This window comes from Lygodium microphyllum, chromosome 13, assembly GCF_053477565.2.
Source record: "Lygodium microphyllum isolate KBCC chromosome 13, Lygodium_microphyllum_v1.1.10, whole genome shotgun sequence".
NCBI classification, from domain to species: domain Eukaryota; kingdom Viridiplantae; phylum Streptophyta; class Polypodiopsida; order Schizaeales; family Lygodiaceae; genus Lygodium; species Lygodium microphyllum.
In genome coordinates, this window is record NC_141147.1 from 126127169 (window position 1) to 126143395 (window position 16227).

The 16227-nt window shown below is 40.0% G+C and overlaps 1 pseudogene; it reads left to right on the top strand.

The window, feature by feature from the left end:
• LOC148027180 (trans-cinnamate 4-monooxygenase-like) overlaps window positions 1-5309 on the top strand; it is a 33103-nt pseudogene extending 27794 nt beyond the window's left edge.
• The last annotated feature ends 10918 nt before the right edge of the window (window positions 5310-16227 follow it).

The following is a 16227-nucleotide window of genomic DNA, read 5'->3' on the forward strand; positions in this document are numbered from 1 at the left end:
CTCAATTCCTTTGAATTTTAAACTTGTAACCCTACTAGATGAAGTATTTATTAGATGAGATGTTAGCTCTTTGCAAGAAGACAACAAGTTGAGATACCAAGTACATGCTATTTCTATATTTGAAATTCAAGTTATCTTTATGTCATTGTAATAAATAGCACATCATTTCCTTTAAAAGGATCCAAATGGCTAATTATATTGCTACATCATTTTCTTTAAAAGGATCCAAAGGACTAAATTATATTGCTAGACTACACCCTATTTTATTGTAAATGTGGCATGAAGTCCCAAAAAAGGAAGACTTATTATCAACATTGTTCTAGTACTAGGCATGGTTAGCAAGGAATCCTCCCAAAGCATGAGAAATTTTCTTTGAATGAACAAATAATTGAGCATTTTTAATAAAAAAAAGTCATTTGTATTCAATCCAGGGTATAAGGTGAACCTGCCATGATGGGAGATGCCATGAGTTCCATCCTGTTATTAAATCTCTTAGATTATTTAGTCTGGAACCTGAAATGGTAGTCACATTGGACACTTCAGTTTTTAAGTCAATTTAGGCGTTTTGGGCTGCAACAGGGCCACTCCGAGTAGAGGCAGGAGCCACAACAGCAGATTTTAGTAAGCTACATGATTGAGAGGATTCAGTTAGATGCAGTTAGATTGTTGTAGGTTTAAGTTGGTTGGGCATTGGTACTGTATATCATTCTTTAATGATTCTTGTAGATTATTCAGTAAGGTAGCTGAAATGATGGTTTTTTTGCACACAGTTTGTTTTGTATTTTTCACTCTGGACTCATATTGGACCTATGTTCTTGCAAAAAAAGTTCTGCTTATTGAGCTATGTTAATATAAGTGTGCTTTTAGTGTGAACTCGATGGAGAAGGTAGGCATCTAGGGGGTAGCATCATATCATGACATGGGATACATTTTACTTCCATTTTTAATCTCCTTTGGTCATAGGAGAATTTGCATACTATGGACTTGGGTGTACTCTTGTTTGGCATAATGGAGTACCTAGATGGGTTGATTGTTCAGGATTGTTGGATTGCTATAGTTTGTATGGGTGCTGAGTTGGTGGGTTGGCACAGCATAGTCTGGAAGTGCAAGGACAATAGTTGAGCGCCCAAGCACAAGGGCCATCTAAAAGAACATCCCCATGTGCAAAAGAGGCCAGGACACTTTGATGTCTGGCAAGCCCTTGGTCAACTCACATTTGGGGATATCCTGAAATACTTGTAAGCTTCTTCGATGCACTACTGTTGCATTTTATGATCAGCACTACTATTGCATATATATGGGCTCTCCTTCCAATCAGCACAACATTGTGGAGCAAGTAGAAACAATGTTCAAATAGTTTATATGGAAGAGACATGATGGAAATGGTGGCCCAAATCTCTTAGGATACCCTGAAAATTGATAAGGAGGATGGGGGCCTTGGATTAGAGTCCCTCCCAAACAAGGCCAATAGATTGCTCTTTGGTCTACTTAAGAAGGTTCTTTCTGATCAACTATCGGTACACCTTTTAAGGGATTGGATTGATTCCTCTCAGACTACTACGAGGCGCCATTGGCCACAATCCAAATCGTTTGATATTCTTGGCAATAGACTGCCAATTAAAATCACACAATTTACCACAACCCAAGAATGTGATCCTGCAAGAGGGGAGCTTCCCCCCAATCACAAAAAACCTGAGGCTATCCAAGGCAATCCATATCAAGGGCTTGAAGACTTAGATGGATCTTAGGGATGGAGGAACCTAGAAAGAACTACATGTGATCAATTGCTCATCAATTGGCCTTACAGAGAGAGAGTCATTGGCTTTGTAAGGTCACATCCGGACACAAAACCCAATGGTCAACTTGACCAACCCCCAAACTGGTGCAGCTAACTAAGCTTATAACATCCCCCATAGGCAACCCACTTTAGGTGTGCAAGAAAGAAAGGGATATTAAAGACCCGTAGTGACACATGACAATCAATAGGCTACTTATTAGAGCTAGGATCTCCAAGATAGTTAAGGTACCTTCGTGGTGTGTATCGTGTAGGAATAACAAGGAATGTACCAAGCACCTGTTCTAGGGTTTTCCCCTAGTCCCAAGTAGTTTAGAACAAACATAGAGTGCCAATGACATGGTAAGAGTGCACATGGAAGTTTGTCTTATAAAGAAAAAAAAATGGAAAATAGATTGAAAAATGGTTACAGAAAATACATTGGTGCCTATATCCATAGCCTATCTAGTTGTCCTTCATATTCTATAACACACGCAATTTACTTGCAAGATTTTGCAAGTAGCAACCAATCATGTGACAATAGCTATATGTTTCAAGGATAGAATCCATCATGATCCTAAAAGGTCAAAGTTTGAACCTGTTAGTGCAAAAAAAGTGGATTTAAGCAAGTTAGAACTCATTCTATTAGATAGTGTGGAAGGAAAATGGAACTAATATAGGTAATGCTTGTTCTAAGGGAAATATTTTGGTGAGATTTCTTAGATAGCTTTCACTCCATTGCCCAAATAAGTAATATCATAGCTTATTTTACATCATGCCATAATTAAAATGTGTAGGTGTCCCAAAAGATGTCACCCAAAAAAAACAATGCATGATGATAAGAAGGGTGCCTAAAGTGTCTCTTTTGGAAGATGAGAGGAACTACATTGTCCAAATAAATAACATCATGGTTTATTGGACATAATCCCATCATTGTAATATGTAGGTGTCCCAAAAGATTACCCACAAAAAAATGCATGATCATAAGAAGGGGACCTAAAGTGATTCTAATAAAAGGTGGTTTACAGGACAAGCATTACCAAGGTGGAGAGAGAACAAGATAAATCCATATACTTGGGAGTTTGTTGCTCATTTAAAGGTCCTACGTGAGCAAAAAGATAAGTGTTGTGTTAATGCTTTTGGGGGTGCATTTTGTGTTAATCCTTATAGGAAACAATGCCAAGCCAGACCATGTAGATTGGTTAGCAACATTGTGAGGTATAATGTTGAACTATGTCAATGTGAAAGATAGAAAACACCATTGTCAAAATTAGATGCCACCAACAAGTAGCCCAACAAGTAGTCCAAGAGATAGACCTTGCTGTCAAAGACATCAGGGACATACCCAATGTGCTCGCCACAGGTATTGTCATCCGCGACCGTCTGCAGCTCATGGGCATGTGCTCGCCACAGGTATTGTCATCCGCGACCGTCTGCAGCTCATGATGTACAACATTGTCTACAGGATGATGTTCAACACAAGGTTCAAAGGGTTTGATGACCTCCTCTATGTGCAGCTCATGACCCTTAATAGAGACAATATTGGCCTTCTCGTGCAGAGCTTCAAGTATTAACGATGGTGACTCTGTGCCTTCCTTCAAGCCCCTCATCTGCGGGTACCTCAAGCAGGTCTCGGACGCCAACCAGCGCAGGCTCGCATTCCTCCAGTACACGTTTCTTAACAAGCGCAAGAAGTAAGACTTACTCGTCATTTCCTGCTTTGTCTGTAGATTCCGACCATCTATTGCACTATTCCGACCATCTATTGCACTATGCCGAAGGATTTTGAGACCCACAGTGCAATGCTTTAATCTACAAACAGGTTCCAATGTTGTATGGGTGCAATTCCTACCATTCTGCAAGACCTGTAATTTCTTATGTATTCTTTTAATTGGCTTTGCAAGTAGAAGGGGGAGAAGATTGGAGTGGACTTCTTTCTGGATGCCTTCCTCAAAGGAGAGATCAGTGAAAACAGTGTGCTGTATCTTATTCATCAAAACATGAATGTTGCAGGTAGGCTATTCGTATGTATCTTGCTGTAGCAAATTTAGTCTTTTCACTTGGAGCATTGAATAATCTTCACTACTTCTGGGGGCCTTTACAAACCTGATCTGTATATAGATAGGGAGTTCTCCTCACTCATGGTGGAAGAAAAATATCTAATAATGGATGACACTCTACTTAGTATTATACACTTGCAGGTGCTACAAGGAATCACTTTAGGGAAAATTGATTCTATAAAGTGCTTAGATTCTTCACCTTGTCAAACATTCATAAATTCTGTTCTTATATGATTGTTTGGACTTATTTTCATGTGCAACAATTGATACCACATTGTGATCATCAAAATGGGGCGGTGCAGAGCTAGTGAATAATCCATACATCCAAAAGAAGATAATGGATGAATTGAATACAATGTTAGGAAAAGGTGTACCAATAACTGAGCCTGATGTCCCAAATCTACCCTACTTGAAGGCAGGCTTCCCAGATTTGTGCATAATTTTTGGACCCTTGAAAATATTCTGCATGTATATGTGGATGAAATGCAAGATGTGTGCAAAAGATTATTTGGAACTGTAGCACTTCATGTGTGCAAAATTCTCTTCAAGTCAATGAAGATGAAGAAAAATCGGTACCCAGCATTGGTGTTGTTTGTATCAGGCCACAGTGAAGGAAATCCTCCAAACACACATGCTCATTCCCTTGTTGGTACCCCATATGAACCTCCAAGCAGCCAAGCTATGAGGCTATGACATTCCAGCAAACACCATAGTTTTAGTAAATGCATGGGGCAAAGCAATTGATCTCAGGTATTGGGACAAGCTAGAGAAGTTCATGCTGGAGTGGTTTTTGGAGTGGAAGATAGAGCTCAATGGGACTGACTTCAGGTTAATCCCATTTGGCTCAAGCAGGAGGAGCTGTCTAAGGAGTATTATAGCTTTGCCAATACTAGCACTAGTGTTGGGCAAGATGGTGCATGCCTTTGAGCTTCTGCCTCCACCTGACATAGATAAAGTGGACCTGAGGTCTGTTGGAGGAGGGCAGTTGAGTCTTAGTATTGCGGTGAGGTCCACTGTGGTGGTCAAGCCAATGGAAGAGAGAGAGAGAGAGAGAGAGAGAGAGAGAGAGAGAGAGAGAGAGAGAGAGAGAGAGAGAGAGAGAGAGAGAGAGAAATTTAATGAACGTCTGGGGTGTTGTGCTTCTATTGCCTAGAAGCCCCTACAGCATGTATACTTCCTCCATAAATTGGACAATGGTAGTCTAATTATAGATGCACCAACAAGTAGTCCACAGGTACCTATGATGCACCTCAATTAGAGCCAGCTCAAATTTGGCCAACTCAATTCATTAACGGAGGGTTAGTGCATTGCTAGAGTCTTTGTGGCACTATATGCTAGCCACATCTTGGCCTAGTGATACCTCAGTTCAAAATGTGTGCTAATATTTCAAGGACTAATATGGTGTGAGGTTTTCCCATCTAACGTTCACTATGTGTACTGATATTTGCTGTATATGCAGGTTTCTGTTTCAATAAGCAAAGCATCATCATCAAAGGATGTTTCAAAGAATAATAAAGGCTCCATGGAGGAACTAAAAAAAAAAGAGAGAGAAAGGTGTATAGTTTACCAGGGTAGAAGCATGATGCTCCAGAGAGTCAGCCTTGGAACAGTAGTGGGATTCCGCAGAAGGCAGGGGCATTTAACAAGTACTCCTGCAATCATTGTGTTTGTAGCTTTCAACTTATCTTGAGGTGAAGGAAGTTGTCTCTAAAACCCATGGCATGTGGTTTTATGGCCTCTAATTTTGTGATCAAGTTTAAGCAATAACTGCCTAGATTGCCTGTACATGAGAAGCGTTATGATGTCAACTAAAGATCCACAGGTAAAATCAATGTAGTGGACTCCTTGCTTAACTTCATGGTCCCTTTTTGAGAGAAGTTTCCTTGCCTGGTTTTCCATGAGTAATGTGCAGGAGAAAAGTCCAGTTCTGTAAAAGTGCTGAATCATTATCTAAGTTGGCAAGCTGACACATAAATATTATAGTTATACCCATTTGGATGATTTCAGGGACCAGCTGGAGGCATATGGTGTGATGTTGATGTGGTAGAGTTCTCTTATTTTGGTATCCTAGCCACAACCCCTAAGCAAGAGGTATACACAGAGCTGGCTGAAGGTTTAAGGGGCAATGACCCATCCATCGGTCTAGGATCTCAGGTAAAAAGCCAGTGAATAACTTCAAAGTTTGAATACAAACTGCTCGTCTTGAAATTTAGTCATTCTATAATTTTACGTTTGTTTTGGAGGTGTTCATCTTATAACCAAGTTTCGGAGTCTCGCCAGGCTGTGGTGGAAGTTGCCATGGCGCAGGGCCAGGGTCAATTGACATCAAATTTGTAGATGAACTTCCCCGATGAGATTCTACTGCAGGGAGAAGAGAAGGATACTTCCCTGCGTAGGAGATCATTCCCAATCCTGAACAGAGCAGTTTCCCATCAAGGATGTCATCCCCGTGGGGTACTTTGTGACACTGCCTAACGGTAGAGAAGGATACTTCCCTGCGCGTAGGAGATCATTCCCAATCCTGAACAGAGCAGTTCCCCTTCCACTGTCCTTGAAAGAGATGTGAGTGCATGCCTTCAATCTCAGGCCTCTTCAGCTAGCAGTGGATTGTTAGACAAGGATGCAAATGCATCTACACCACGTTCCCTAGGCTCTTCAGTTCACAGTACTAAGAAATGTAGAGCCAGAAGAAAAGGGGCTGGTAAGAATCAGGAGATGTTTTTTTTTTCTACTCGGTTTTTCTGCTCAAAGAGGCACTGTATGTGTTGTCTAAATCCTCCAACTTGGGTCCATGTCAACGGCACCCTCAGCCTCTCCACTTCGAACATCCCGGGCTCCTATTTCGACTCCAAGATCAGGGCACATGACTTCCACTTTTTGCGCGTCCCCACCGATATGCGAATTGGCATTTTATTTTTGGGAAAACAGATCGTCATTTTGGTATTACATTGACCAGAAAATAGCAGCAGTATTGCGAATTCAAACTGTCATTGTTTTATCTTGCTCTCATCTTCCCAGAAAGGAACAAAATATGATGTATCAGAGAATGTTTCCACAACTATTGTGGCTAAGCTAGAGACTGCAAGTTCCGAACTTCTCAAATTTACTTCAGATATCCAGTTTTACATAGTTCTATGGACCTTTTCTAGAGGTGCTGCAGCAGACTTTAGATCCTATTGTTGCAGTAAAATTAGCTGGAAAGCAATCCCCATCTTGGTTTTCTGATCCTGTGAAATCCAAGTTTGAAGTTGATAGAAATGGTGCTCTAATCAAAATCAATGAGTCCCCAGTAGATGATCAGATTCAGCTGGAGAATGTAGCTGATTTTGAAGCTTGGGAGGATGCCCATTTGAATAGTGTGAACTCAGAAGTGAAAGTGGAAGATGTGGGGATCCATAGGGATTTGGAGAATATCTTGTTTGAGCAGGAAAAGGCAGCCAAGGTCCTTCAAATCTGGTTCAGAAAATGTCAGAAAGAGAGAAGAACAACAGCCAAGGTCCTTCAAATATGGTTCAGAAAATGTCAGAAAGAGAGAAGAACACGCACACATGAAGAGTCTAAGTGGGAGAATTTTTATAAAGAAGCTTACAAGGCAACCAGGTCCTGGCTTCTTTCTGCTGAGCCTTTGCAGGACGGTGTTGTAGAGCTTCTCTACAGAAAGAGGTTTGTGTCTTCTATCATTGTATGGTCTCCTCAATTTAGTTAAAGGACAAAGATTCAAATGCTAATGCAGTTTCCTGGGAATCAGTATCTAGTCTGTCCCATATACTTACTGTCTTTAGTTACTGTCTTTAGTTAATCAAATGCTAATGCAGTTTCCTGGGAATCAGTATCTAGTCTGTCCCATATAATTACTGTCGTGTAGATCATTGTGCAACCATGTTCATCTCTGTTGATCATGATGTATGTTTACTTTTTCACTGATTTCCTGATTGTGGGCAAGAACCAATAGGGATTTGACATGCAGGCATTGTGGGCGAGAACCTGTGAGAGTGCGTAATGGAAGAAGAACACGAACACAGAGGAGAGGAGAGAGGAAGCAGGGAATGAAGGAAGAAAGTTTGCACTGACTGAAATGAATGCTGAATACACTGAAATGGATAGAGCAGTCCCTGCACGCAGCCTAGAGCGTTAGTGAGGGCACCAGAACAGACTGAAAGCAATGGCAGCACCAATGCCGGAGCGGGAGACGACGGAGATAGTGCTGAACCTGCAGAATACAATGTTGGGAATGACATGGGGGCTGGTATATATAGCCCCAGGCCAGTAAACTGGCCGACCTGCCAAATCTGGCCGACCTGGCCAGATTTGGCCGACCAGCCAGATTTGGCCGACTTTGGCCAGATCTGGCCGACCTGCCCAGAAAACTAGCCCGACTGCACAAAAACAGCCCAGTATGGGCTGTGTGTCTCCCGAAGGCTGAAGACTGATAAAAACAGCCACTAAAGGACTGACAGAGCTCCTCTGTCTCCTGTCAGACTCTGACAGGAGCTCACAACCAGGAGATGACAAACTAAGAATGATAAAAGAGCAGGCTAACACCCCCTCTTAGATCCTGGGAGAGTCTGAAGACCCAAGAACCGCATGTGATGAAGCAAAGAAGCTTGAGGCAAAGTCTTTGTAAAGAGATCAGCTGCATTGGCCGTCGTAGGACAATAGACCACCACCAGCTCCGAATCCACAATCCGCTCTCGAACATAGTGATACTAAACCTCAATGTGCTTCGTGCGAGCATGAAACACCGGGTTCTTGGCTAGAGCAAGAGCACTCTGGTTATCCACGCGCAGCTCCGTAGGTCCAGTCTGGGAAAAGCCAATCTCCGTGAGTAAGCGACGGAGCCAAACTGCCTCCATAGCGGTTGAACATAGGGCCCGATACTCAGCCTCTGTAGAAGAAAGTGCCACAGTAGGCTGCTTCTTGCTGCTCCAAGAGACAACACCAGAGCCAATAAGGCCACACATAATGACTAAAGTCGTCCACAATCAGCATCAAATACCTGGCCTTCAAATGAACAGTCAAATCTGTTTTTCGGAAAAGTGGATATTACATATTCAATTTGTGGAGTCTTATATTAATGATGCAATACAGTTCTATTTGTTGTTCATGGATGGTGATTGCCTGTACATGAGAAGCATTATGATGTCAACTAAAGATCCACATGTAATACTAGTTTCAATGTAGTGGACTTCTTGTTTAACTTCATGGTCCCTTTTTCAGAGAAGTTTCCTTGCCTGGTTTTCCATGAGTAATGTGTAGGAGAAAAGTCCAGTTTTGTAAAAGTGCCGAATCATTATCTAAGTTGGCAAGCTGACACAGAAATATTATAGTTATACCCATTTGGATGATTTCAGGGACCAGCTGGAGGCATATGGTGTGATGTTGATGTGGTAGAGTTCTCTTATTTTGGTATTCTAGCCGCAACCCCTAAGCAAGAGGTATACACAGAGCTGGCTGAAGGTTTAAGGGGCAATGACCCATCCATCGGTCTAGGATCTCAGGTAAAAAGCCAGTGAAAAACTTCAAAGTTTGAATACAAACTGCTCATCTTGAAATTTAGTCATTCTATAATTTTACGTTTGTTTTGGAGGTGTGCATCTTACAACCAAGCTTCTAAATTATCTGGAGGATCAGTTGCATAGCCTTAGAGCATGGTCATAATCTGGATGTGTCTACTCTTTTGATGTCATGCTTGTGGTCTTAGTTCAATTTTCGGATCAACTGTAGGCCCTTTTATGTAATCAAGATTGATGTCTTATATTGATCTAACAAACTGTTTAGTATTTTTTATTTAATTGAGTTGTATAAACTAGCATATCAAATGAGGGCATTTGATGCATTATGATAGTGTACAGTTTAGTGGCAGATTGATATGTCTACATTGATATTCGAGGGGCATCACTCTCGAATCTATCATCATTTTGTTTACCGATATACTCAATTGCAGCATGATGATATCCATATTTGTGTATAGAAAATAGAAATGACCATCTCATGTGTTTCTGTGTTTTTGGTGTCATTAGATGTTTTTCGCACATTTTTCCCCTCCTTTCCATAAACTTTGAGAAATGCTGAGAGTGGGTACATGCTTCATCATATATCAATTAAACAATTGATGGTGTTTTTTACATTGTAGAGGTGAAGATTGGCAGCTTTTTAGTTGCAATATATGTAAATAATTGTTGCATCATTACTAGTTTGACAATTCTAATACGTTTCTCTCTCTAGTGAATTTCACAGGTTGCAGGTCAGGAGACATTTGGTACACTTGGAGCCATAGTACAGAGTAGGACAGGGACTCGTCAGGTTGGGTTTCTGACAAATTGACATGTTGCGGTTGATTTGGACTACCCCAACTAGAAGATGTTCCATCCACCACTGCCTCCAAGTGTTGGACCTGGTGTTTATTTGGGTGCAGTGGAAAAGGCAACATCTTTTATTACAGATGAGCGATGGTATGGCATTTTTACAAGTGTGAATCCATGTTTCCCTCTTTGCTGTTAAGGCATTCTTTATTGTCCATTTTATAAACTTCTCTGTGAGTTGAAAGAAGAATTTTGGTTTCCGTTTCTTGATATGACAATATTGATACTTGATGATGTTTGCTCATGGGGCAGAGACATTTGTGCGAGCTGATGGTGCTTTCATTCCATTCGGGGACAATTTTGATGTCTCCAAAGTCACAACTACTATCAAAGGGGTAGGTGAGATGAGAGATGTTATAACTATTGACTTGCAAGCAAGCATCAACAGCATCGTGGGGAGAAGGGTAATAAAAGTTGGCAGAACCTCAGGGCTAACAGAAGGAAGCATCATGGCATATGCTTTTGAGTACAATGACGAGAAGGGCAATTGCTTTTTCACTGATTTCCTGATTGTGGGCGAGAACCAGTAGGCATTTGACATGCAGGGATACAGTGGCAGCCTGGTATTGATGCTTGAGGAAGGCAAGAAAAAGCCTAGCCCTGTGGGAATAATATGGGGAGGCACAGCGAATCGTGGGTGCCTGAAACTTCAGAATGGAGATGCACTTGTGAATTGGACAAGTGCAGTGAACCCACAGTCACAACATCGTCAATGGATCATCAGATTTTGACGAGGAGGATAGATTGGATGAGGAATTAGATGCAGCAGCTATTAGGAAATGCGCTGAAATTCAGCAAGCCATATCCATAGGAGCCACATCGTTTTTTCTGACAGGGTACAAGTATTTGGTTTATCTCATGGGCATATTTGCTGCTGTCATTTTCTTGTTCTTGGGATCTGTGAAGGGGTTCAGTACTAAGCCCCAGCCTTGCAGATACGATCCAAAGCAGGAATGTGCCCCAGCTCTCTTTACAGCGATTTTCACTACAGCTCCATTTATACTGGGAGCTTTGACGTCCATAGTGTTGGGATTTTTGGGCATGATGATCGCAACATATGCGAATGCTCGCACAACTTTGGAAGCCAGAAAAGGGATAGGCAAAGTATTCAAAATCGCCTTCCAATCAGGTTCGGTGATGGGTTTCTTACTTGCTACTAATGGCCTCATAGTTTTATACATCACTATAAAACTGTTCCAGCTTTATTACAAGGATGATTGGGAGGGCCTTTTTGAGGCCATCACTGGCTATGGGCTTGGATGCTCATCCTTGGCTCTATTTGAAAGGGTTGGAGGTGGAATCTATACCAAAACTGTGGATGTTGGAGCAGATCTTTTTGGAAAAGTAGAAAGGAATATCCCAGACTTGGAAAAGTAGAAAGGAATATCCCAGAGTAGGGATTTGGGTAGGGTTGGTAATTGGCTACGTTACAGAGTATTTTACCAGCAATATATACAGACCAGTCCAGGATGTTGCTGATTCTTGCAGGACAGGAGCTACTACCAATGTCATCTTTGGTTTGGCACTTGGCTACAAGTCTGTAATTGTTCCAATATTTGCTATTGCTGTTGCCATCTATGTCAGCCATACCCTAGCAGCCATGTACGGGATCGCAGTTGCAGCTCTTGGAATGCTTTGTACCATTGCCACCTGTATAGCCATAGATGCATATGGTCCCATAAGTGATAATGTTGGTATCGCAACCGGTCTCTGGATGACCATGATACTTCTTACACATCTCTCCACAAGAAGCGAAGCTGCAATATAGACTATGAGGCCGCGAAGGCTTTCAAGATGGACAGATTCCTCAACCATAGGACTTCTTCAAAGTCCAGCTTGTGGCATCAACAGCCCCCAATTGACAGCACTCCGCTCTCCGAATTAGTCTTCGTGATCCGCTCTTTGGGGGAGCACTTTCTCAGATTAGAAGAGATGAAATTGCAGATGCAGAGAGAGTCTGAGCGATTTCGTGATGATTTGGAGGCCAGGCGTACAAAGATGTTCCTAGAGTCCCAGAAGCAGATTGCTGAGATATTTGCTTGGGCTCTGAGCAGCAGTAAGAAAATTGATGGCATTTTTGGGGTTCCACTTCCAGTGTCTCGTGTCTCTCTTCTCTTCTCTCTTCCTCCGTTCCTCGTCTCCCTCGTGCACTGTTCAACAGGAAGTTTGTAAGATGCTTCAAACCAGAAGGAGAAGTTGGTGAGCCCATAAAAGTATGAACAATGAATTCCTTGTTTTCACCTGCTCAATTTACTATCAGATGGTGTAAAGAATAGGGCAAAAAAGGTATGCGTGTTTTGATGTTTTGATGTTTTACAAATGCGTGTTTTGATGTTTTACAAATGTCTCTTATGTTTCTAAACTTTGGTTTATTATGTGTACATAAAGGTAACAAAATCACAAATGATGGTACAAGAGATAATGGAACAATGAAAGCTAAGGAGGTCATTGGCCCTAACGTCTCTTCAAATCACGATACATGTATATATCTTTATTTCTACTAAACTTTGAAAATTAAAAATTTGTACATATTTTACATCTTGCTTTATTAGGTGATTCATTTTGAGATTAACTAGCTTTAATTAGTCTCTTTGTCTAATTTAAAGTGTTCATAGTTATTCGTATTTTTAAACTTTGAGTAATTGTGTGTATACATATAAATATAGATTAAAGAACAACAAAAGGTGGAAAAAGAGGTGATGTAAGAAAGGGAGATCAGGAGGTTACTTGCAATAATGTTTCTTCAAGTCAAGATGCAGGTATCAACTTTAAGGATCAAAAACTTGTACAAATTTGGTGACCCAAATTGATACAAAATATCTAATTACTTTCTTTTGTGTTATTGAAATTTTTCATAACCTTGTATTATTGTGAGCTTTGGTTAACTCTATGTATATATAGGTAAACAAGTTACTAAAGAGACACAAGAGACAATGCAAGAAAGGAAGACATTGAGATTGCTTGCCTTAACACTTCTTCAAGCCAAGAATCAGGTATTACCGGCTTTCTTATGTTGATAATGAGTCATTTTTTGAAATGGTTATACTAACTAATGATATTTGATCACTTGAGTATCAATAGAAGTGATACGCATACCATCATATGATGATATCTATTAGCCACCCATGTTGAAATTAAGAGAAGGGGTAGACAAACATTTATTACTTTGCAACATATTGGAGATTTAAGGGATAAAACAATCAAGACACACATGTTGCTTAATTAGTTTTTAGTTCTATGCTCCTTTAAAATTATTTTCATTTTTCTTTTGGTTGCTAGAAGTAGATGTTGATGTCTTAATTTGTTTAATCTATTTTGATAATTAGATGTATGTTATTGATCCTTACTTAGAAATGATGACATTCTCTATATAATTTTCTAGTTAAAAATTTATTGTGCAATTTCTTGTTTACTTAGAAATGATGACATTCTCTATATAATTTTCTAGTTAAAAATTTATTGTGCAATTTCTTGTTAGATATTAGCATGTCTAAAAGGAAGGGCAAAGTAGATAAAGTGATAAGGAAAAAAGAGAATTTCCACGGAATTCCCTAGTTGAAAGTACATATAAGTAGGGAATGTAAAAAATAGGAAAAATGAGAGATTTCCTAGTGAGAGTACCTAGGGAATCACCTCTAGAAATTTTTTCCTATATATGAAATATTTCCTATATAGGAATTATTCCCTACATAGAAAATTTTGTATTTTTCTATGTAGGAAATATTTCGTATGTAGGAAATATTTCCTACATAGGAAATGTCTTATGTGATTCCCTACTTATTCTCACTAGGAAATGTCCCATTTTCCCTAGTTTTTACTTTCCCCAGTTATATGTATTTTCAACTAGGGAATTCCATGGGGAATTCTCTTTTTTTCCTATATGGGGATCGATTGAAAGTTCCTTGTGTTAGAGCACATAGGGAAACAACAACAACAAGCCCTTGCAAATCCTAATATGTCCTAGCAGATGTGTTTCAAATTGTACACATCTTAGGATGTGCAAAGGGGGGGGGGGAGGAGGGGGGATGGTATTTTGTTTAGTTTTGTGACTAAAAGCTTAAATCTAGGTTGGTTTTCTGAAAATGTTGTTGGAGAAAATGCACCAACTTAGGGATGATTTTCTATGAATGCTGAAGGCTCCTTCGAATGGTACACATCTAAAGCAATGTTCACGAAAAGCTCTTTTCCCATCCAACGCTATTGTGGCTAGTTTTTGGGGAAGTGAAATAAAGAATTAGGCTAATTTTGTGACTAAAATGTTCAAAAGACAGGTGGTTTTCATTGGGGGGAAAACTTGAATTTCAATTGATTTTTCAAAAATGCAACTAAAAAAGTAAAAAAATTCAAGAATATTTGAAAACCATAGCTAATTTTCCTTAGAATTTCAATAAAAAAGAATGAAAGGAGGTTGACCCATTTTTCTAATCACACGGGGCAAGGCAGTCACAATTGATTTCACTAAAGAGAGTGGTCGAGAGAGAGAGAGAGAGAGAGAGAGAGAGAGAGAGAGAGAGAGAGAGAGTTGTGAAAGGAAAAATGAAGAGGGAAAACCCTAAAATCATCCAACTAAATGCAGGGTAAGAAGTGAGATATGCTTTTATTTTATGCCAATTTTCACTTTTGAGGCTAAAAATATGGGTCTTGAAACAAGTAAAGCAAAAGATAGGGTCATTTTTTGAGTCCCAAAATCATAATGATTGTTGAAGATTGAAAATTTTGCACAAATTTTGAGTTTTGATCACCTAAAATGGCTATTTCTATAGAGAAAAAATATGGGTACCCATAAAGATCCATGCAAAAGTATATAGCTACATGTAATAAGGTACCTTTCAAGTTGAGGACCTTGTCACCAAATTGTGATCAATCTTTTAAAAGAGGTACTTGAAGAAAAAGTACTAGAAGTCTGCCATGCAATAACTTTACTTTCCTCACAATGCATGCAAGAAATGCTTATATAATGCTAACAAACCCATAAAATTGACAAGCTTTCCCTCATGGAGACTTCCCGCTCCTCCACATAAGGCTCTATATCAAATGTGGGCAATTCACCCTTGTAAGTCTGCCAAACCATGAGGTATTTTTGCTTTGTATCCCCCCTTATAAAGACATGGTAGCGATCATAGAAATTCATTCATGACATGACAAAACTACTATTGTAGACTCAACTTGCCTAATTGTATCTCAAACTCCGCTTGAACCATTTGCAACCTCCCCCTCACCTCCCCTTCTTGGCATTATGGGATCATATCATTGGGTGGTTGCTTAAAGTTTTCTATCCTCTTTACTAGGGGGAGACATCATTGGATGATGGCTTAAACTTGCCAATGTCCTCAACCTTAGGGGAGTCATCAATGAGTGGTATCTAAATTTTTGCATTGGTTAGTGTGCTTGAATAGTGTCATTGAGGTCAAGGGTTCACGCATCTCGAGTTTACCATGATAGATGCCAAAGTGGATGCCTGTATGTCGGTGTGCTTGAATAGTGTCATCGAGGTCAAGGGTTCAAGCATCTTAAGTTTACCATGATAAAATATGCCAATGAGAATGCATGTATGTTGGTGTGTCATCCCTCTCCATGTTGAGTAAAAGTAACTTAAGATGTGAAATAAACAATTGCTCCTTCAATTATGAAGAAAGATGTTGAAAATTAAACAGACTCAAGGAGAAATTGAATGCATGGTGAGTAACTCGACAACATGTCAACAAGATGTTTGCAATGTTAAGTCTGTAAGAGAGGGGGATTTAATAATGGGGAAATACTAGCTACACTGGCTAGTATATAAGGTGTTAGGGACTTGATTTTTCATTATCATATTTTAACACAAGTCTCCTTTCATCTTCATCTCCTTCTCCAAGCTCTCATGGCTTCTTTCTCTCTCTTTTTCTAGTCTTTCTCTCTCCTCGTCACTCTCTTTCTCTCTCTTCCTGTAGTCTTTCTCTCTCTTCTGCACACACACACACACTCTCTCTTCTTCTCTCTCTCTCCTGTTTCCTTCATTACAAGTGGTATCAAAGCTCTAGTTCTGATCCAT